Here is a 23,532-nt window from a genome sequence, read left to right on the forward strand (position 1 = left end):
AGAATGAACATTGAGTTGATATTAACTTTTAATGCTTACCATTTTATGTCAATTTATATTTTTAAATTATAGTTAATTTTTTTGTAATCAGACTGGCTAATTATACCTCAAACATGTAAATTTGACATGATGCCAACACCATGTTAAAAAAAATTTCAACAAAGCACTTGGTTATAAAGACCTATAATTCACTGAAACTGGATTCTGGCTGAGTTCCTCCAACCACACAAAGCATTATACTTTGCACTAGTAAAATCGTTTGATTTGTCTGAGATGATTTCTTTAGTTTGTTTTACCAAGGAGACAAGGCTAATGTACTCTATTTGTGTAACCTTTTCCTGATCATTGATTTGATCATCCTTGGAGAAATCCTTCATCTAGCCTTGATATCTGCAGATGCAGTTTTCAAAGATTCCCTCATGCTAAAAGCATCATTAACACAGAAATATTATGCTAGCACTGAAATGGTTTTGTATGGGGATCATGAGCTCTGTTCCTAAACAGCACATAGCAAGTTATTCTGTAAATCCTAAAGGCCTACTAACCTTCTAAAATCAAAATGTAAAACTAGTGTCTTATGTTTTATATATCTGATTCCCTTCAGGGCAATTATTTCCCAGCACATACTAAACAAAGTTACTGGTCTAAGCATGCCAAGTAGACTGGAGCCTATATGCTACTGGAAGATGAGCACTTTCTTTTCTTAATTTACACCTTGGAGTTAGACTTTATTTCATTTCTTTTATCAAGTTTCCAGAATTGAAATCATAAATTCCTTCTGTCAGCTCTGAACAGATAGTTTTTTAAGTGCTCATAATTCAGATGTCTCTAAAAAAGCAAAGCCTTTTAGCTTGAATGACCTTGGCCTTCATAAAATTGGGAGATACTGTGTGCAAAGCTTTATATACAGTAGAGATGTGTTGAGCTGATAGCCTTGGAGCACCAGCCCTCTACCCGTTCAAAGGGATTTGTTTGTTTAGCAAGTATTTCTGTAATGGAACCCAACTGTTTAATGAAATATTTTTTTGTTTGCATATGAGTGAGCAGATGAGTTGATTAACATATATAATACATTGAAAATCCTTACCCCTTCAGTAGGCCATTCTTTCTCCTCCCACCATCCCTTAGTGTCAGTGCTTTACTCACGTTGTCTTTCAGGACACAGATCGCGACGGAATCAGTAAGCTAAATTTTAACATCGCAAATCTTTACCCAATCCAGTTGACTCAAGAGGGAAGTCTATGCTAAATAGGAATTGAAATTTGAACTGTAGCTTTTGGGGTAAAAGACCATACAGTTTCCACAAATAACTGGGTTAGGTGAAGTTTCTGTCTCCACTTCCTTCTGCAGAGATGGTGAAGCCAGGGTCTGCCCCTAGGTTTATGAAATGTTTTACACCACCATCATAATTCTTCCTCACTTAGCCATACCTATAGCCATGTAAAGTCCCTAATGCACCAAACTGTACGTTGTGTCTCCTGCGCCATTGAGAAAGATGAGCAGAAATTCTCCATTCTGCCTTCCTATGAGTGCTTTTGAGGACAGCTTTCCAGCAGCAGGTTGTTACGGTGCTGCCCTCGCTAAGGCACTGCAGCGCTTGGGCAAACGTGCTATGAGGTTAGTGGTCCCGTGAGTTCACCGACTACAGCCACAGAGCTCCGGGGGCAGTGGCTTGGTGCTGGGTTTCCACCACTGTTCAACAGGACAGCAGCGAAGCCACGGGCAGCCTGTGAGTGATTCCCCTTCCCACCAGTAGCAGAATTATCTGTAGTAGCAGCTTGATCCGCTTTATTTTCTCTGACCTTTTTCTGTGTGTAGGTAGCCAAGCTCACAGTTACACCCACAGTTAATTAATAATTACAGAACATCAGTCTTCATAACTACCAGCTGAATGTGGTTCCCAGTTCCTGTCTGTCCAAGCCAATGTTACCAAACTGCTTCTTATTTACATTGAGGCTTTCCATTTCCAGCATCATCCTTATTGTTATGTTACAGCCAAAATGATCAGGTCGGGTTTCTATCATATTTTGTCTTTTGTAATGCTAAAGTCACAGCAATTTTTTTTTTTTTTTTTTTTTTGTGGTGGTGGGAAGAGAAGGAGAGGTTAGAGGGGTTTTGGTTTTACTGACTGGTAGTGGTCTCATTCAACAGAAATTGTTCAAGCACATGTATGAATGGCTCTGCTCTAGCATCTTTTATCTGCTCTCCAGCTGGACCCACAAAATGCACATAATAACAGCTAGAGAGCACCAAGAGGAGGGTTTATTTGCCCCTGATGCGGAGAAGTGGAAATAGAAGGATTCTGAAATTTGCAGGCCATCCTTATGATAACTAAGAATGCATCTTTTCAGTGGCTCAGAACTGATTTTCTTTTATTAAGGCATCTTCTATAATAGCTAGTGCATACTTACAATGCTAGTTACTTTCTTGCAATTATGTTATTCAGAAATAATTGGATTTCTGGGTTTAATTGGGCTCTAAATTAGCCAGAGCTTTCATAAAAGCTATTACAGAGGTTTCTAATAGCAGCTTTTCCTGCTATTTAAGCACAGAGTATTTCAATGAGGGTGATTCACCGGTGTAAAAAGTCTTGGCTGCTGTGAATTCTAGCACAGGTTCAGATTAATTATGACAATTTAGGCACCATCCTTTTGTAATTAAACATTTGCTCAAAACATTACCGGAGTGCACAACTGTGTCAAACAACTGGCTGCCCTTTATTTAGAAAGATACAATTTTGTTTTCCATCTCTTTGGAAGATCAAGAAGCTTTATGGTAGGTGGGATCTCGATGACCAAGTTCGGAGGCAGGGTCAACATCTTTTTGGTCCCACAGGTCATTTCACAAGCCCAAGCAGGACGAGGCTGCATGAAGTGTCCTCGTGACACCCCCTCCCACCCGAGGGATCTTATGCTCCATTTGCCGACCATCCCAGCACATTCATACCTACGTGCAAACATCCCACTACCAGGAAAACCCACAGCGAAGTAAAAATGTAGTCAGGTATTTTGGAGAATATGCTGGGGCAGTTCCTCTGACTGCTGCAGATGACAGGGGTGATGATGAGATGATTCAGGGTTAAGAGTGGCAGACCTGGCCTTTGTGCTTTTCCTTGTTTTCTGTTGGTGGCACCACTACTCCAGCACAGTAGCATCTGTGATCCTTGCAATCTTCACCGTACCCTGTAGGCTAGGCTGTATGTTAGGCATCACTTTGATTAAGGAAAGGCGTGTTGCCTTATCCTACCAGACAACGTAACTCCTGGAACATAACGATGCCTTCCCTACTTATCTCCTGGCGAGTGGGGGATAGGGGCCAAGAACAGCAATTAATGAATTGACTGCCGATTCCTGACTGGCCCCTGCACGACACCTTTGCTGCACTAACTGGTTGAGAAAGGCTGAAGTTCTGCTCAATCCTTCCTCATTTAGTCTGAGGTCAAAAATGGTAAGAAGCTTCTTCCAGACACAAGACTCAAGACTATGTAAATTGTATAATATTGGACTTGAGGATGGTGGGTGAACTCAGGAAGCATTTGAGAAGGCAGACTGCTTGGGCTTTATGTTTTGGAGAACAAGTTTAAAATGCATTGTGGTAAACTTGCCTCCTTCTCTGAATCACCCCCCTTTCTGAAGAAGCCCACCCCTCTCCAAAGAGCTGGAAGCCCACCCCTCTCCAAAGAGCTGAGGGACACGAGCTTTGCTGGGAAAGTGGAGCTGGTTAGCTTCAGCACAAATGGGATTGCTTGAAATGGCAGTATTTTTTCCTGGGCTAAATTAAAGGCAAAACCATGACAGCTTCTGATTTCATCACTTGCACTGTCCTTTGTTGGTTTTCAGGAAGACGTTTTCTCCCAGGAACATTCTGTTTTGTTATTGGAACCACTTTCCATGCAGATGGATACTTGTCACATGCAGGTTTTGCCTTCGACCCTAAGTCAGCACCTGAGAGAGAGCAGGCGGATCTGACTGATTACCGGCATTTTGGGTGGGTTTTTTCCAGCCATTCAGGCCCTCCACATCATTCTTCTGGGGTACCTCATCCTTCAGGAAAGGCAGCCTATGCATAGTTTTTCAAAAGGGCTGATGCTAAAAATTCAAATATATTTTTTAAATGATCACAGGTAAACCAGAATAGTCTTCCACTGATTCATTCAACTCTGGAAAAATGTTCGCACGTGTAACGAAGTGTGGGATTCAGCCCCCAATTAAAACAGGAGAACTTGGATGCCTACATCGAGGCATGTACACCTGAACTAGGTGGCCAAGCTGCCGTCATATCCCTGCAGGTTTGATCAATGCACTCAAATGACCCTAAGGAGGATTCAGCCCACTCTAATATAGATGCTTTAGGGCTCAGCCCTGTACCTGAAGGTAAGCACCCAGTGCTATCTGAGCATCCCTGGGGGATCCCAGCTGGCTTTTGGGCATTGATCCTGGAGGGTGCGTGCCTCCCAGGGGCCAGTTATCACAACTGTAGCCCCATGTCCATGTCTGGGGAACTTCAAGTAGCATGAGAATCTGCATTCATGCAGATGAATGGATCTCAAGAAATCAAGACATTGAAATAACTTTGGACATTCAGAGGCTTCAGAGGACGTTGTAACATATTGCCATCAAGTTCATTAAGTATATTACTATGAAGTCCAAACAATGTCTGATCTGAAAGACATGATAGAAATTCAAAATTTGCCAAAACTCAATATCAAAGTTCAAACAATTGACTTAATATTTTTACTATGGAAAATTTTGCCAGCGTTTTTCTTTTTCCTACAAAGTGCTAGAGACTTAGGCGGAGTTGCATCTTCTGGTGGAAAAGCCTCCTACTGACAGGCAGCCCCCTTCACAGGTATACTTCAGACAAATGATGAGTGGTAACATTTCAGTATCTTTCAGAAGATGCTTTTTGGCTTTGTTTTAGCCATAATAGCTTAGAGAATTCTTTGAGATTTACTTCAAGGCTGAAAACATTTTTTGGAAATTCATTTGCTAAAGCACATTTTTTTCAACTACCTGAGAAAATTCAAGGTTCTTTTGTGTACATGATGCAAAATGGTAGCAAGGCATTGTATGGATCAATTCTCCATCCTTTTCTAGTCAACAGAAGTTTTACAATTGACTTCAACAGAAGCAAACTTAAACCTTCTGAATCAATATCCCAGTTTGCCATGGACTAAGTACAAATAAAACCTTACTAAATTGTAAAAGGAATATAGTGAATTTAGTCAATTCACTAAGTTAAATGATAAAAAGCATCATCAGAAGACTTATCTTATTAAAAAGCATTATTTAAGTATACTAACTTCTTTTGGGTCCTGTTTCATATAAGCAAAGATTTATCAATATTCGTCAATAATATATTGACCTATGATGACTGTGAATAATGTGATGTTTAATATTCCTTAAATTTTTTAGATAGCCTTAGTGAAAAGTCATTAATTATAATATTTATCTGTTACTCAAAAAAGAACATGATATAAAATGACAACTCAATTTTCCTCTTTGACATTTCAAATACAACTAGGTCACATTAATCAATCAATAATGTGCTTATCATACACTATGGTCAATTATACCCCAACTATCAGTGACAGTTTTCTGGTTTGCAATCTGGACACATATACTCTCATGACAAATACATTCTTTTTAGCCCTTTTGTATTTTACAACCAATGCTATTGCTTAAGGCACATCATAAATGTGTGAAAAGAGCATCAGATACTTTATAATCCCAATTCCATTTCTGTGTTATTAGTGTGTTCCCAAAGAATAAACTATCAATGCACCAAAACCCAAGAAAAATAGGATAAACTCCCCTTCTCTGAAGAGAAAGTTACATGGAAAATAAAACTTGCAGTACTACAAATAGAGCATTTGCATTTGCTGATTGCAAGGTTGCAATTATAGCTTACCGTTTTAATGAAGTCATAAACTAGTTGAGCTTATTTCTTTGGTTTATTGCACGATGAGAACCTTTTTTTGGAGTTGCAGCCATATAAACTATAATTATTAATGATATCTCTGTGAAAGACATTATTAATACTGTTTGCCAGTACATTATTTATATTCTGGGCTATCTGTAAAGATGAGTCAGTGTCTCCCAAGTGAACTTTGACACAGTTTTAAATACAACTTCTCACCTTCAGACAAATCATATAAATCTTAACATTCCTGTTTTTATTAAAATTACTCTGAATGAATGATACAGTCATAAATCTTACGCTAAAGTAGTTCTCCATTGGAAAATTCTGGTTGGCTAATGGTGAAATGGCTTATTTCAACAAATACTTCACTCTAATTTCCCTTGAAAAAATATTTTCTGATAAGGAACAACAGAACATTTTAGATTTTTTTAAGGGGAATATTTAATTTTTCTTTTTAAAAAGAACTTCTTTCAAAATATTGAAAGTGAATTATTAACACAACATGAAGGAAAATTATGGGAGAAACAATTCCAAAATGCATTACCTAGAATTTTTATTTTAATTTCATTTCACATTAATGAAATCTGAAAACATTTTTTGATATACTTGCTCAGAATAGGAATTTGTTTTCAATCAAAGAGTTTCCCATTAAATAGAATAGGCAGTTTTTATGAGGCCACAGGCTCAACCAGGCTAAGGACACAAGCACTAACTGATGAGACTTCTCCCTCCTGCAGAGGTGATGGCTTCTGCAGTACTGTCCTCCAAGATTTCCTGAAAACCTGAGAGAATATCACCTTCCCTATATATTTTTTTTCATCTTTCCTGAGCAAAGGTCTGTTTGCCCCAACTGGCTCATAGATGGAGTGCTGAGAAGGAAGGAGGTGTGTGAGTTCTTCCAAGTGTGTGATGAGACACATTTCGCATCTTCCTTCGTTAGTGCCAGCAGCAGAATATGGAAACAAGATGAGAGCAAATTTGAATATCAAAAGTAATTCGCTGGTTTACCCACTCTTAAAACCTGTCACATCACATTTCCAGCACTAATTAGCTACCCTGTTCCAATTCAGAAGCAACGGCATCTCAGAATGACCCTATCAGTTGCAAACTGTTTATTTATTCAGGATAAAAATAAGGAAAAAGGAAGAAAAAATTGTGGTACACATCTAACAGTACAACAATTGCTGTTTGCATAGTTTTATTGTTTTTACATCATATTTTGATGCTGTTACACTCACTGGGACATTTAAAGGGTAATATAGTAATAATTTATGAAATAAGAGAATTTGATATGCAACAGTATTCCTGGTGGTGCATTTCGTATCATATTAGCAATACAAAAATTGTAAAAAGCTGATGGTGGCAGTGGGTTCCCACTGAGACATACCCTGCTACATCAGTATCCATGTCAGCCTTTTGCTTTTTAATCACAGCTTTGACATTCAGTGACTACAGTGTTTTTCTTTTAAAAATCATATAGGTCTTCACTCAGGAGGCCAAATTATTTAGGTGACATTCCTTCTCCTACATTAAAGCCATTTAATGAAAGGGGTATCCTTAGTGCAGCTAAATTCCATTGATGAAGACTGATGTACCAAGGTTATTTGTGTGTGCAGCCCATAAAGAAAAAGTCCTTTTTTAATCCATACCTTGACCCCTAGTTGATGTTGCAGGGGGACGTGAGAGAGACTGGCAAGCATTCTTATGGCAATTTGAAGGTACATTTCTTTCACTCTCACAAACGTTATGTTACGCTACTAGTGCACAAATATACCTGAAAATTGCTAATAAACCCTGGCTTTTTTATATTTACTTGATTTAGTATACTCAAAACAAAAATAGGCAAGACTGAGAAATTTTGAACTATTCTTAGAAAGCTAAGGTGAAAGTGTTGATGAGAGGTGTATGCCAATATATTGGTCATCCCAAATAATTGGACTGGGTGAAAAATGGTGTTACAAACTCCAGAGAAAAGTCTTCAGAGTTCGATACTTTTCTCATCAATTGTAAAACTCCCTCCAGTTAAGTCTCTGAGAACTTTGCCACCAGCCACAGCTCTTGCTCTGGGGGACAGAAAACTTCCCGTATAAAGCTCTGGTTTGATTTTAGCCATGCTTTGACAGAGACCCATCGTATGCCCACAGGGTCAAGGCGTGGGAATAGGTCTTTGACAGATAAGCGGTGCGCAGTGGTATTGGCTTTGCCTTAGAATTGCCCTTTTTCCCCCCAACAGTGTCTTTTAAATTTAATCATCCTGGATCTACAAAATTATTGACCATACTGTTGAATCTTCAGTGTCGCTTTTTTTACATTATTCCTAGATTTTTATTATATTATCATCTCCCATCAGAGAGATCATCTTTGTTAGAGTGAACTGAAAATCACTGGTTATTACAAAAAAGAATTCCCATTAACAAGTCATCATCTAATCATATTAGGATCTTTGTATCCTATTATCAGCTTGCTTATGAAATACCATTGCTTAATGACAGGGATTTGACTAATACTGTGTGAACTCCGTTAACATAATTTGGAAGTTACTACCAAGTGTGTATTTATAGAATAAGGTGTCATCTCCTTCATGCTTGCACATAATTCTAGCTTGTGATTTGATCAGATGTGAATGTTGAAAGTCGATTTTCATCAAATCATCTGAGGAAGGAGGAATAGAGTTATCAGCACTTTGCACTGGATTAAAACATGTTGGCACTGAATTCAGTGGGGCCTCAAAGGGAGTCAGATTTCTCTTTGGTGTCCACAAAATTTCTTCTGTGGCTGACAGAGGCAATCCATCCATTTAGCATTTTCATTCTTCAGGGGCAATGGTACAGCTTGTATATGTGATATGTAACGGTTATTCAGCCGGTTTCACTGAAGGCCAGGCAGTGGCGAGAGCCCGGGCCCCTTCAGTCCCAGTTTCAAACCCCATGTAGTGAACCTGATGCCAGATTAATTTCTACCACCTCCCTCACTCTGAAATGCCACATTTCTCTCCCCGTGGTCCCTCTGTTACTAATCCAGATTGATTTTACCTTAACCTGAGTTGCCCAAGTCAGCTGTCCAAGCTCCCCAGAGCCTGGACACAGATGTAACATGTCACATCATCACTATAAGTCTATGCATGAAACCATGTGAAAATGGGGAAGAAATTTATCTATCTATCTCCCCTCTTTTTTTTGTTCCATATGGTTTTGCTACTTGTAGCTTTAATTCAGGGATAAAACACATGGCAACATGTATATATTTAATAGTTAACTTTCCATCAATCTGAAGATACATTTCTTAGGTAATAGCTTGGGGAAAATGTTTTCCAAGCCAGAAAAACAAATGTATTACTTTTTTTTGTAGTCTTGAAAAGACAAAAAGAGATTTTGATCCCTTTCTCATTGATGATCTTCACACCACCCTTCCCTCACCTTAAAAAAAAAGCAAGCATCCATTTATTTTTAGAAAGAAAAATCTTCCACGGGAAATAGTCAGTTTGGATCTATTTAAAAGATATATATACTCTGCTAAAGAGTAGATATCAACTCACAAAAACAGAACTTTGCTTTACCTTTTCATAGGTAAAGATTGACTCCATGATACTAAATGAAGAAAACCATTAATGAATTTAGTAGGGGTTTTTTTTCAGTTTGAATTACAAATGTGGAGATACCTATCTGAAATACTATACATAGACTCAGAGAACTTCAACAAAAAAATTACTGTCAACAGACTTCATAAGAGAACCTCACACTGGCAAAATGCCAAGCACTAAGGTCAGGGACTGTCCTTTAGGTTTGTGTTTGTACAGCATCATCCATGGGCTCAGATCAATGGCTAATGTTCTTAGACCAACTATCACATAAATAGCAGTACATTTTTATGAAGTCCAATGCCACAGAGTGAAATAGACAGTATCATAAATGACAGCAAATAGAACAAAATTGTCAAAATAAATAAGTTACCTATTGTGCTTCAGCATCCTTGGTATCTTTGCTGTGGAAATCCATGTACAGGGATAATGCAAGGCCGGTAATGTCAATGGAAGTCTTACTTTGATTTCCATGAGCTTTGCATCATGCTTTTACTTTCTCATTTGCAACATCCGATAATCCACAATACAGCCCACAGAGTTATTAGTTTGAATTAGTGAAGTTCTCCTACCTGATTGGTTTTAAGCCAATTTATATAGGCTTGTCTCTTTAAGCTGTTAATACTGTTGAAGATTACTATGGTATTACTGCAGTCTGCAATATTTCAAAGCTTACAGCACTGTTTCTCACCAAATCCTTGAAACGGATTTGACTTTTTCAACACCACTTCTAGTTGTCTAAGAGCTATCACTTGTGAAACAAGCCCCTGAAAGCCTGGGCTAACTGTGCTAAGTGTCAGAAAATAGCATTTACTCTGCCAAAAGAGCTAAAGCAGGAATTCAACTATTCAGCATAAAACCAGAGAATATTTTTTCATTTCATCCGACTTCAGACAGCTGGATAAACATTTCAGTTAATTAAGCTGTGAAACTGGTTCCTTGATTTAGAGGTTCTGAGAGTTTCACTGAGTTCATTGCTTAAACTCAACCTGTATTTTCTATTGCGATTCATTGATTTTAGTAAAGAATTACCCATTTGAAACAAATACTGTTTTTTGCACACATGAAAAGAACCCCTTAAAAAAATGTAAGTAAGTCGGTGTTCTGCTCTAACTGCACAGGGAAGAGAGATTACTGTTGTAAATCAACCCACAAACAGACTTTATGGTTTCTTGCTCCTTAAAACAGAATCGGTGCATGGCTAGGTAAAGGATCTCTGAAAATAAGTTGCTCAGCCAGTGCAGGAAACTTTAGCAATAATCCCCAGTCCTGCTTTGAAAAGTTTAGCTAATGACAGTAGCCTGTTAAGAAGAAAGGGAAGCAGAGCACCATCTGCTGTACAGACGTGCAAAGTTTTCAGAACAAAAGCTGCAAAAACACCAACCCTACTTTAAGCTTTCCAAATAGTTAGGACATATGGAAGGCCATCGTCATCCAACATTGCATGATTGTGGGCTTGAGGTGGACACAGACTAAAATTAGGGACAGACAGGAAGAGCCAGGGTTCCGAGTTAGCCGTCAAAAGCTACAGTGAAGAAACAAAGTCAGTAGTGTCGTTTCTTTGGAGTTTGCCTAGATCTATATATATGCTATTATACTGACATCCCATTTGGCAGACTCGCTGCCACGGGAAGAAATGGTTGGGAAGAAATGCCCAGAATTTATGTTAGTATGCCTACACCCCAGGAAAAAGGAAAATGATTACGCTCAGGGGCCACTGTCAGCATCTTTGTGCAATGCCTCAACGCTTATAAAAGGGGCTGGTAGCCATTTGAAGATGAGGCTTTGGGAAGTCTTTTATTTGGGAAAGTTTAAGTTCTTTGCGGGTATCTCAAAGGGCAGATCAGGCTTGGGCATGCCCATCACACTCTGGAGAGAATGCAAGAGTTAGGAAAAGGAATGCCAGTGATTCCAGAAACACCCAGCAAGCCTGAGGGTAACCTGCCATCCAACACACCCAGCGTGAGCCACTGATGAGTACAAGAGTGATGGAAAGTGATTGGTTTCTGTCCTGTGACTAGAAAAGAAATTTCACTTGTCAGACTACCAGCTGCCCAAATCAAAATCAAGACCATCACCCCTAGTGGATGAAGAAAAGATACTTCTTCTATGGACTATAGAGTTCAAAGCCATCAACCCAAAGAGCAAATAAGGAGTGGAGTGGCCCCTTCTCAGTCCTGAAGAGGATGAGGGACTGTCCATAAGCCTGGCATCCCAAGACATGAGCCATCTGCCGTTATCTGTCGCTCAGAAGAGCCACTGAGGCTCATCCATTACACATTGGGCAATCCAAATGAGCACTAATGATGCTATCCACAACAGCTCTAAGACCAAGAATTGTTAGTGGAACTGAGTCACGAGATTAGCAGGTGTGGCAGCCCTCACATTTGCAAGAAAAGGCCCTAATGGGAACAGGAGCATCCTGGGGATTAGCACGTGATTGTGCACGCAGTATTACCAAAGAGAATTTGGTTCTTTGTTGTGGGAGGAGAAGACTGTTACAAAAAAGAGGCAACTATGAACAAAGGCTTGCTTAGTGAACGGGATTGGGATTATCGGGGGCTGTTGCAAAGACATGCACAAAAAAACCCCAACCTGGCAGTGTGATACAAATAAAGAGGGACTAAGCATTCGTTATAACATCACAAGAGGAGCAAGAATGAAGAGAAAAGGATAACCTGAAGAGCCTTTCAGGTGGGTGGATACCAGTGAATTAAATAAGCAGCGTAAGCAGAAGCTGGACGTAGAGCAACCCCATGTCCTGATTTCTTCACACATGCTCTCCCTTCTCCCCTGGACACTCTCCCCAAAAGGGGAAATGGACTTTTTTCTACACAGTTGTCTGTCAGGCAGCCCACAATAAAATGAGTGAATTTTGAGAAGGCGCAGAAAAAAACTCAGTAACTGATCAGGAAGGTCCCTTGGGAAATAAACTGCAGGAGAAGGTCAGGATATTACACACAAGTACAAAATATCCTAATGTAAAGTAACGACGTGAAGCATAGTGAGAGTCAGTTTGGTCAAACCCTGCCTTCCTCAATGGTCTCAAACACAAATAAGCATACAAACAGTGGAAACCAGGTGAAATTATTAGGTATAACAGAATGTAAAAGAAAACAACAAAAATGTAACAGCTAAATCAGAAAAGGATAAAGTTGCAAAATAAGGATTAAAAACAAGAAGAAAGCTGTTTATGGAAATACCTCAGCCAGAAGGGAAGCAGAAAGTCTACTGAGTGGTGCCGAGACAGGCTAAATATCTAACACTTCTTTTTGTTTCAGTCTTCACTTAAAAGGTCATCGAGGTGACACAACTAACGCTAGTGCTAAAGAGCTTGCAGGTCTGGTTCAGCTGCCGAACTCGTAGCCAATTTCTCCCCACACACCTGAGATTCAAAACTGTACCAGGGCAGCTGAACATGATCTTTCTGGTTTTAAACAAAAGAAATAAAACCCTCTTCTCTCTCGCCATGGCAAGGGTTATTGGTGATGTGCATGGGGTATGACAACGGGTGTCTGCACAGCTGTCCCTCCGTCTGGGTTAGTGAACTGACTGACCCTCCTGGTGCTCGAACAGCTACAAGAGACCGGACTCTTCTGTTTTATCTCAGCGTAAGCCATGAACAATTCTACTTGTCAAGTAGAACGTAAAACTGTAAACAACCAGTGGTAAGAATGCGGCCCTAAACGTTCTGTCTTTTCTTACTGACTCATCATTTTACCATTTTGCTCTTTATTTGACTGAAACTTTGGGATCCTGGCCTTAAGGGAAATCTTAGTGCCAGCGAGTCAGTAACTCCATCAGAGTTTATATCCACACTAAAAAATAAAAGGAACCAGACCTTTCCTCTGTTCCGGGGAGTAAGAGCAATGGCCCAGGCAAAGTCTGCTCCACTCGGTGCCACCCAGGGGAGGGCTGTGGGAACCGGCTCAAAGCAAGCAGGGAGATGCTGACTGTGAGGCTGTGCGGGTGTTCACACAAGTCGTCTTTGATTTGTGTAAATGTACAGCCAGTACAGCTGCAGCCAGAGGGGCACGGACTGCAGTCCAAGACTTTTACAGCTTGAGATTTTAAATTCCCGTTTCCTGGGGAATTAATACAGTGAATCTCAGTCTCTCATGTGCGCCTGTCTAACTGCGCTCTAATTTAGCACTGGTCCACCAAAAAAACATATATGACGGTACCAGTGATAACTGGTTTGGGTTGACGTTAGCATAGATGCATGCAAAATTATCAGAGCACGTTGTTAAAGTTCCTAAAACATTGAGCTGAAATTCCCTTGGGGATCATGGGAGGGAGCTTTTGAAGTGTTGGAAAGGGGAGAGTAGTCAGCAGTGGTTCAGTTTTTCTGCCTGAAGCAGAGGAAGGACTCATTATTAGTGCACAGGCAGGAACTTCTTAGCCTCACCAGGGAACTTCAGATGACTCTTACTTGCTGGCAGCAGCTCAGGACCTTCAGGGTAAAAGAGCAACTCCGCAGCAGTGGTCCTCACAGCTTGTGGCTGGCCCAGGCAGGTCACGATTTCAAAAAATGAGTCAGAAGACTGTTACGCTTTTCGAGATATTAAGAAACAGTAAGACCAAAAGTTACGGGTCTTTATAAGCATATGAGTCCAGAGATAAATCATAAATGCACACGCTACTCAGACATGCACCTAGAGTATTAGCTCTGAGCAACCACTAATCCATCGGTTTGAGTGAGGAAAGGTCCAGAACCAGAACCGCAGACCTGATCGTGGAATGCCATTTGTCCCCCCACCCTGCACAAGAAGCCAACATACGATACACCTGGACTGATGTCCAGCGCCGCCGGTACCGCCCGGCTCTACACTGGCCTGACTTCATCGCCTGGCAGCGCAGGAAGTGTGACTCCACAGGCAGATGCAGAACCTCCCGGAAAAGATAGCCTGCACTGAGCCAATGCGCTGAACTATTACTATTTTGCTGTTAGGATTAATAAAATGAAATTGCCTGTGAAAAGCTGAAGAAACCCATTGCAAACATTCTGCCTTGCACGTAATTTCATGGCGGGGGGAATTTCCAGCCCTCTGCTTCCCAGAGCTACAACAAACAAACAAGCAGCCACGCTGCCGGCAGCCACGCGTGCTGCCCGTTTTTCAGTCCACAAGTCACCCGTGTTGCAGAACCAGCGAACAGGGAGCTTTTATACACAAGCCAATACACAAGCTCATGTACGAGTTTCATAGCGATGCTGCTCCGCGTCTTTCACGCCTCCGTGACCCGGTGGGAAAGGCAGGCGAAGTTCTGCTCACTTCAGCCCTGCAGCTCACTCCGTGTGGTTTCAGTGACCCTAGGAGAAAGGCTGATTCAACCTTTCCCTGCTCTTAAGAGCAATACAAATATTTTGATTGTTTTCACTGAGCACTAAATCATGTCCTTGATGGGTAAGGGTAGTTTATTGCACTGACCGGCCAGAAGAAATACAAGGCATTTCTGACTCCTACTCTCAGAGGGAAAAGCTGTGCTTTGTCACTGTCTGTGTCCTTCTACAGGCCTCTGTAAATAAGAAATTAGAGTTCCTCCCATAACTTATTTCCTATCAATCATTACAAAGTGAGACAGCTCTAATAGTAGCCCAAAGAGATTTACAACCCACACTTTGGACCAGTTTAAAAAAACACCTGGATAAGACCCCAGAATGAAAAGGTAGTCACAGTCTGGTCTGGAGGGAACCCTTCACAGTTTGGATGGAACTGCTTTTGTGTCATTACCATTTCATTGGGACTCTCTGGGCTGCTGCTGTGTCAAGATGCTATTTATACCACGGTTGTTCTCACTCAGAATTGATGCCCAGCAGCTGAAATCGTACGAAGCAGTAGAGAGCTGACTTTTGCCATGAAGAACTGGCAATCAAGGTTGACAGCAATACAGGAGAAGAGGCTGCAGGAAATGAGGAGCACAGGGGATGGCAGCAGCCCGGAGGGCTTGCAGCCTCCATGGCAGCCTCCCACCCTGAATGCGCAGGTCGGGTCGCAGTGGAAGCACTCCCATCAGGGTGACCCGAGGGACGGGACAGGAGGTCCGGGGGATCCTGATGGGGCTGGAGCCATGGACAGACCACGCTGGCGAAGCCATGGGTGTAGGGTGAAGGGGTCAGACAGATGGAGAGCAATGAGGATGCTGGCAGGGGAGGGACCACCTCTGAAATTCTAAAGAGGAGCAGTCAACCATAGAAGTGGCTTGGTCAGCAGCACCCCAGATCAATCAGCAGGGACAAGAGAATATGCAGTTAAATCCAGAGAGAAGATGAAAAAGAACAGCAGCCTAAGATACCCAGTCAAGGGGAGGCTAACAGGGGGTTAATTTAACAGTTAAGTTGTCAGTGGCTCTAGTAAAGATAACTAGGAAAAAAAAAAAAAAAAGGCAGGCAGATTTCACCCTAAAACTGAGACCCCCAACACAGGAAGGAAGCAGAACATTTCAGCACCCTTCTTTCTCTTCCCCTGTCCTGATTTCAGCCAGTATAGAGCTAATTTTCTTCATAGAATCTAGTGTGAGGCTGTGTTTTGGGTTTGGGATGAGAAAATGTTGATAAGGTGCTGCTGTTTTGAGTTGTTGCTGAGCAGTCAAGGACAGTCCAGCTTCTCGTGCTGGGCTGCCAGCGAGCAGGCTGGGGGTGCACGGGAAGCTGGGAGGGGACACAGCCAGGACAGCTGACCCAGGCTGGCCAAAGGGATATTCCATACCATACAACATCATGCTCAGTACATAAACCTGGGACGAAGAAGGAGGAAGGGGTGGAGGGATGTTCAGAGTGATGGCATCTGTCTTCCCAAGAAAACATTACGCGTGATGGAGCCCTGCTTCCCTGGAGATGGCTGAACACCTGCCTGCACACGGGGAGCAGTGAACGGATTCCTTGTTTTGCTTTGTTTGCGTGCGCGGCTTTTGCTTTCCCTCTTGAACTGTCTTTATCTCAACCCATGAGTCTTCTCACTTTTACTCTTCTGATTCTCTCCCCTGTCCCACCGTGGGTGAGTGGGCAAGTGGTTGCGTGGGGCTGAGTTGCTGGCTGGGGCTAAACCACAACACCCCCTTCATAGGACACCTTCACAGGGTTCATTAAGTCCAACAGGGAATATAGGAAAAACCAGTCTCCTTCCCTAGGGAAATGCAGCACTGTGACCTTTCACACCAGTCTGGGATGCAAACATCTGGATGAAGACTTTTTTTTCTGTTCAGGTAACCAAATCAAAATATTATCATTCAGTTCATTCTGCAGCTGTAGAGGCTAGAGAGGGCTAGAAACTTCTTCAAGTTGTTGAACTGTCATTGTTTTAATATTTCTTAGTATCACTTCACTGGAGTGACTGACCAGTTGAAACTGTTCACCACTTCACCAAATGTTTTCAGAAAAAAAAAAAAGCACTGTGAAAAACTTCTGTAACAAAATGAAGGCTTTGGGCATCAAAACATGCCCATGCTCCTCCTGTTTTGCTCCAGACCACTAGAATGTGTTAATTTCATGAAATAACAGAAACTAATGTTATATAAAATCAATATGTGTTTTCTTAGAAAACGCAGTTTTGGACCAAGTAACCTGTCTTAAAAATATAGATGAAAAAGGAGTTCAAAGAACACAGCTTGTTGTAGTACTCAATATAACAAATTTAGAAAGCAAAACAAAAAGCCTGAGATGAAGACACATCTGATGCTATTAAAGTTGCACTGTTGCACTCTCTTTCCCCCGAGATGCTGTTGAATCTCGGCTCCTAGATGACTGTAAGCAGGAATGGTCTCTTAAAATTAAGACCAAATGTGAAAGAAATGCAAAGCAGTTCGTGAACTCTTTCCGTCCGCAGAACCAATTACATCATTAAAGACTGCCAAAACGTTCTGTATTTTAATTGTTGTTCAAGATTTCACTGCAACCTGAAAAATAAAATCGTTTCCTTTTCAATTAGTGCCCAAGAGATATTTAAGAACAAACCCGCATGAAAACAGTGATAGATACTATAGGTTTTACTGAGAAGAGTGCCACTTAATTTCCTTAATTTTGTGCATTTCCCAGAAGAGCATAACGTCTAATTCTTTGCCCATCCCATGCTCTTGTACAATTCACAAACATACCCCATTGATTTTCAGTCTGCAGAGCGCAGGGTGAAGATAAACAATAACTTTATATAGAAAATATTGATTTAAAACCATTGATTCAAAGCCCTAGGGTATCAAAAGATTAGTTACTTTTAAGGAAAGTACTAAAGGTGACTTTTGGCTACTTCGTTATTGAAAACGCAAAGCAAATAAACCTGCTAGTCAAAGCAGCGAGATACCAATGCAGAAGCTGTTACAAAGCAAGCCAGTTTGACACACAAGACCAACAGAAAGAGACCAAAACAGGTATTGCTGGCAACTGTTTCAGTGATACAATATAAACGTTACCTCTTCCAACGTAAAAAATCCCAGCAGTGTTTTATCATAATCTCCAGATGAGAAAGGAACAGCACAGAATAAAACTCGGTTGTGATGCGAGATCCCACAAGGATGTCTTCAAGCATATGACGGACCAGATAAATAGGACCATGTGGCTGCACGCTGGTGGGTATCACAGCCACCTCCTGAAGTCGCTAGCATCCAGGGACCCTCAGGACCCACAGCCATGATTTGCTGTCGTGGTTTAACCCCATCCCAGCAACTAAGCCCCACGCAGCCGCTCGCTCACTCTGCCCCAGCGGGATGGGTGAGAGAATTGGAAAAGTGAGAAAACTCATGGGTTGAGATAAAGACAGTTTAACAGGTAAAGCAAAAAGCCCACGTGTGCAAGCAAAGCAAGACAAGGAATTAATTCGCTACTTCCCACGGGCAGGCAGGTGTTCAGCCATCTCCAGGGAAGCAAGGCTCCATCACGCGTAATGGTTACTTGGGAAGACATTGGGAAGACAAAGGCCATCACTCTAAATGTCCCTCCACCCCTTCCTTCTTCTTCCCCCAGCTTTATATTCTGAGCATGACGTCATACAGTATGGAATATCCCTTTGGTCAGTTGGGGTCAGCTGTTCCAGCCGTGTCCCAAATCCTTGTGCACCCCCAGCCCACTCGTGGGTAGCGTGGTGTGGGAAGCAGAGGCAGCCTTGACTCTGTGCAAGCACTGCTCAGCAAGAACGAAACACCTCTGTGTTATCAACACTGTTTTCAGCACAAATCCAAAACGCAGCCCTGTACTAGCTACTGTGAAGAAAATTAAGTCTACCCCAGCCAAAACCAACACAAACACCGACTCCTTAAATACCCTGCCTCACACCTGCACGGCCATGTGGCCCATGCCAGGTGCTGCTAACAGGCAGGCTGGCAGGCTCATGCTGAGGCGTGGTCCCGGGCGAAATGGGGAGAGGAGCCGGGGCACGAGGCGTGTTGGGTGTGCAGAGCTGCACGGAGACGTGTGGCCACGTGGCAGCGGCTCTGCTGGGGCAGGCACTGGGTGCGCCTCACCGCTCTGCGCTCGCTGGAGCTGGCCCTGGGGAAACAAAACTCCTGTTCAGGACTGGAATAGTGAGGGAGGGCTACCATAACTAGACCTTGTGTTGTTCTTTAACATAGGCATCTGCTTGCTCAGTTTTAGTGAGTCTTGCTTTTGTCAACATTTTCCTTTTCCGGGCACATTCTGATGTCAGAAAGAAGTTCCAGATTTCAGCTTCAAAGGGAATCCGTGCCGAGAAGAAAAATGACCTGAAGAAAAGCAGCCTGTGGTAGAGTGGTAATCTCTTCTCAAAAGTACCTTTTCTTCAAGTACAGCAACCTCACAAGCATTTCCATCTGTATCAGCAGACTCCTTTAAATGCTGAAAGAGGAAGACAGCTTATCCCTAAACGGATGTTCTTCACAGTCTATTTGCTGTTTATATTCACATTCACATTGTGCCAAGAATACAGACATGCTTAAACTCACAGACCTTTAAACATCTCATTCCCCCTGCACATGGCTTGAAATCTGTTGATTCTCCTGGGGGAAATCTCCTGTACCGAGTTGGTTAGCCTGCTTCATATCCCGGTGTGCACACACAGTGTCAAAGACTGGAAGCAAAGGCATTATCTTCTGGAACAGTTCATTACAGTTTTGCCCAACCTGGAGGTGAAAAGACGCGGAGAGTAACGGCAGATACGCCAGCTTTGTCCAGTACTCCAGCTGGCAGACAAGCATCTTGCAGAGTGACACAAAGATGACTGTGCCACGGTAAGTTTCAGCAAGATAAAAATAACAAAAGGTAAAAATTACAAATTACTAAATTTTGTAGGAATTATCATCATGTTCATACTGCAAAATTGACAAGTATTACATCTGGGGGGAAAAAAATCCCTGCAGCTGACAGGACTAAGGATACAATGCTGTAATTTTTGGAATAAACTATGAACAAAAGAAATAAACCTGGTTTCGCTACTACTAATAATGTTGTTGATAATGCAAAAACATTCAATTCTTCTGCATTCAGAAATAAAATACGTTTGCATTACATGAGGATGTTGAAATACTTTCCTTTCCATTAGCAAACCAGAAGAAAGATAAACAAACATTGACCAGGTATAAATATTTCAAAATCAGCAGATCAGCTGATCATATCAGCTGATTATAATATTCTGATCAATTTACAGTAGGAAACAATGAAAGAATTTCATGAAGAATGCTGCTGCTACTACAATAAATCTTAGTATTCCCAGAAAATTCCAGAAGATAACCTAAATAATTTTAGTATTATTCAAAATACTAAGTTATTTGTAGTCAGACTACTATTAGACTATTCCCACAAAAAAATAATTACACAGGTTGCAACACAATTAACTGGAAGAGAATTAAAAGCAAATACTACAGTCAAAAGCAATCAGTGTGGTTTCCAGGAAAATAAAGCGTGCCAAAAATATCTGGTATTTATTCCAGAATTTATTTTTTTTGTTGTTCCATGAAGTTGAATTTATGCTATGCAGAGAAAAAACAGAAACGTCAGACTCTCGCAAGGTTAATTCTCAACAAATAAGCTTTTACAGAAAAGTGTTATCAAAGAGCCGTTTCCGGTGATGTTATAAAGGACGTAACATTATTAAAAGCTTTCATTGGTGATCTGGAAGTAAATAGAAAATTGTGGCTGCTGAAGTTTGCAGACGACAATACCTGGCAAGATGATAAACTGTGGTAATGACATCAGTTGCACCGATGAATCTGCATTATTGTGGTGAAATGGCTGAGCTCATTTTAATGAAGACAAATGCCACCACATCAAGGAATGTAGATCTTATCCCAGGAATGGAAAGTGAGCTAACATGAGCATTCAGTATATAAAGTCACAAAGGACTAGGAAAATTTTACCTATGTACCAAAATTACCAAGTCTGTAATTATACTGTACAGTCCTGTACACTGTCCTGGTGCCCATATTTTCAGGGCGACTCTGGAAAATTGATGTAGTTACCAAAAAAAAAAAAAAAAAAAGGAGCCACAAAACTTGGAGGACACATGTTTTAGTGAGAGAGAGTTCATGAGCTCAACTTGTTTGGTTTATCCAAAAGGAAACCGAGAAGTGATTTGATCACATCGAAGTACCTCCATGAGGAGAAACTGCAGGATATTAAGGAGCAATTTCCCCTAGAGAAGTGAGGCATAAAAAGAGTCAATGGCTGGAAGCTAATGCCAGAGAAATTCAAATGAGACGCGAGGCACACACTCATCACCGTGAGAATGATGAAGAACCACCGCAACAAAATGGCAAAGGGAAGTATTTTCCGTCTTTATGCCTTCAAACCAGGACTGGACATTTCTCTGAAAGGTATGATTTAGCTGGACACAAGTTATGCTTTAGTCAAACAAATTACTGGGTTCAGTACAGAGGTAACAGGGAGAAATTTAATGGCTTGTGATATATGACACATGAGACTAGATGAACTAACACACACCCCAAGGCTAAACTCTATTAATCGATTTATTGGTGCTTTATGCTGCCATCCATTGCTACAGTATCTGAGCACTTTCATATTAAATCAATAGCAGCAGCGAAATCCCTCATGGACTTCAAAGAGCTTCTGGAACTTTTGCTTTTAGGAGTAAAACTAATTAGGGGAGGATTTTTGAGGTTTTCTAGAGGTGGTCAGAAGGTCCATATTTATCCTTCTTGTTATAGACTCTACTGTATTTCTTCTGCGCTTACATAGTATTTTGAAGCAGTGAGCTAGTGATTTCGGTCAGGCACAGAACTGCTAAATGCCTCTGTTGAAGAAACAGGTACGCTTGTCTCCTCTAATGCTTACAAATGTGCCAGTGGGTGTCATGACAGAACCGTCTCAGAGCTCTGCTTTTCAGCGCTGTTTAGGGTAACGGACACTTGCTTTGCTGATACCAAGAAAAAATGTTTGCTCCCCAAAGAGTCATAATTTAGATGAAAAGGAAGGGTAGTAGCGGGCCCAACACACCATATAATCTAATCCTTTAAAATTACATATTTTCAGAGACAAGATACCGCTCTAAGAGGGTAACGTGTCTGTTCTACAACAATTCTCATTCCAAAGCAATTGGATTTTTATATCTAACAGTTACTGTAGACTTACGCTATAGGATGTGGTGTTCTCAAAACACATGTATTTTGCAAATAGGAATTAATTCAACTTTAGACTCTATAAAATACAAGTCTTTTTTTGTACAAAAGTACAAAAGTTCTTCCCAGTGTACTACTTGACAAGTGTACATTAACAAAGCAACTTCTAATTAATTTAGATGCTGCTTGAGGTCTAACACACCAAAACTTCTCTAGATGTTTCATTTTTCTTACAATTGCAAACTGTTAACACTTTATTCTTCAAGCTAAATCAATTTTCATTAATTACACTCTATCCTTCTGGCCAAAAAAAGATCAAGGTAGGCAAATAGGATTACTGCAAAAATACGATATTGATCTATTTTGAAGCAATATCCTACCATTAATTATTTTTGCTGTTTTATTCATTGTTTATATGAACCAGAGAAGATACTTCTCAAAAACCTGTGCATTCAATGGGCTATTTGCAGCCATTAATTTTTCCGCTAGAACAATTTTACATACTGTGCACTCTCTATTGCATTCCATAATCCCTCTAAAATTTGTTTGGGCTTTTTGATGTCATAAGTTAATTTTCTCTCTTTGTACGCGTACAGAAAGAAGAGTTGACTGAAGATCGCTTTTCCCTCCAAGGTTGTCCAGCACCTACCAGAACAGGGCAGAGGCCAAGCCCCTCACTGCACACCAGGTGCCCTGGCACTTGTCGTTTGTTCACGCTCTTCTCCGAAGCCCGGCTGAGCCTGCGTGCCTCAGGCAAGCTGAATAGCTCCATCATCAGCCAAGCTTTCTTCCTGAAAGGACGCCTCTAGTAAAGAAGATTAAAAATTTTGTAATAGTCTACACAAAGCTGAAAGGAAAACCAAGTTTATTCCCTGGGCTACAACCAAGAAACACATGGCACTTCTTCAGACCTACTTTGGGTCAGTAACATGCTTGCATGCTCAGACACGTGCTCATCCATTAGCACTGTGGAGAAAGCAGCAAGCCCACACCAGGATTCCCTTTTGTCCGGAAACGGTGCAGTTAGCTTATCACAGCAAGCAGCCCAGTTCTGAAAGCACATACCTGGTGGCAGAAGCAATACCTGGCTAATGGGCATACCAGCCACCAAGATCCAGAATGAGCATCATGAGAAGCGCAGATGGACCGACACCAACTCCTGGAAGAGATGGGCAGCAAGACGACCGGAGGGGTAGCGGAGAAAGGAGGCAAGCAAGAAAGGGCAAGCAGGAAAGACAAGTACCCCAAATACATCAAGTTTACCCACTAGACTAGTAAAAAATATAAAATCAAAAGACAAATATAGTATATCACACACCCTAGGTAGTAAAAGTGGGTTTTATTTCTTTGGTTTAGACCTATAATCCCGATTCACTTTGGATAAAACTAACCATGCCATAAAAATATAAAACAAAACAATAAGACACAACAGAACATTTTCAAATTAAAAGAAGCACCAGTGACTAGTCAGAAACTGCATGACATCATAATTCTGTAAG

Source organism: Phaethon aethereus (genome assembly GCF_964289735.1).
Source record: "Phaethon aethereus genome assembly, chromosome: 1".
Taxonomy (NCBI): Eukaryota; Metazoa; Chordata; class Aves; order Phaethontiformes; family Phaethontidae; genus Phaethon; species Phaethon aethereus.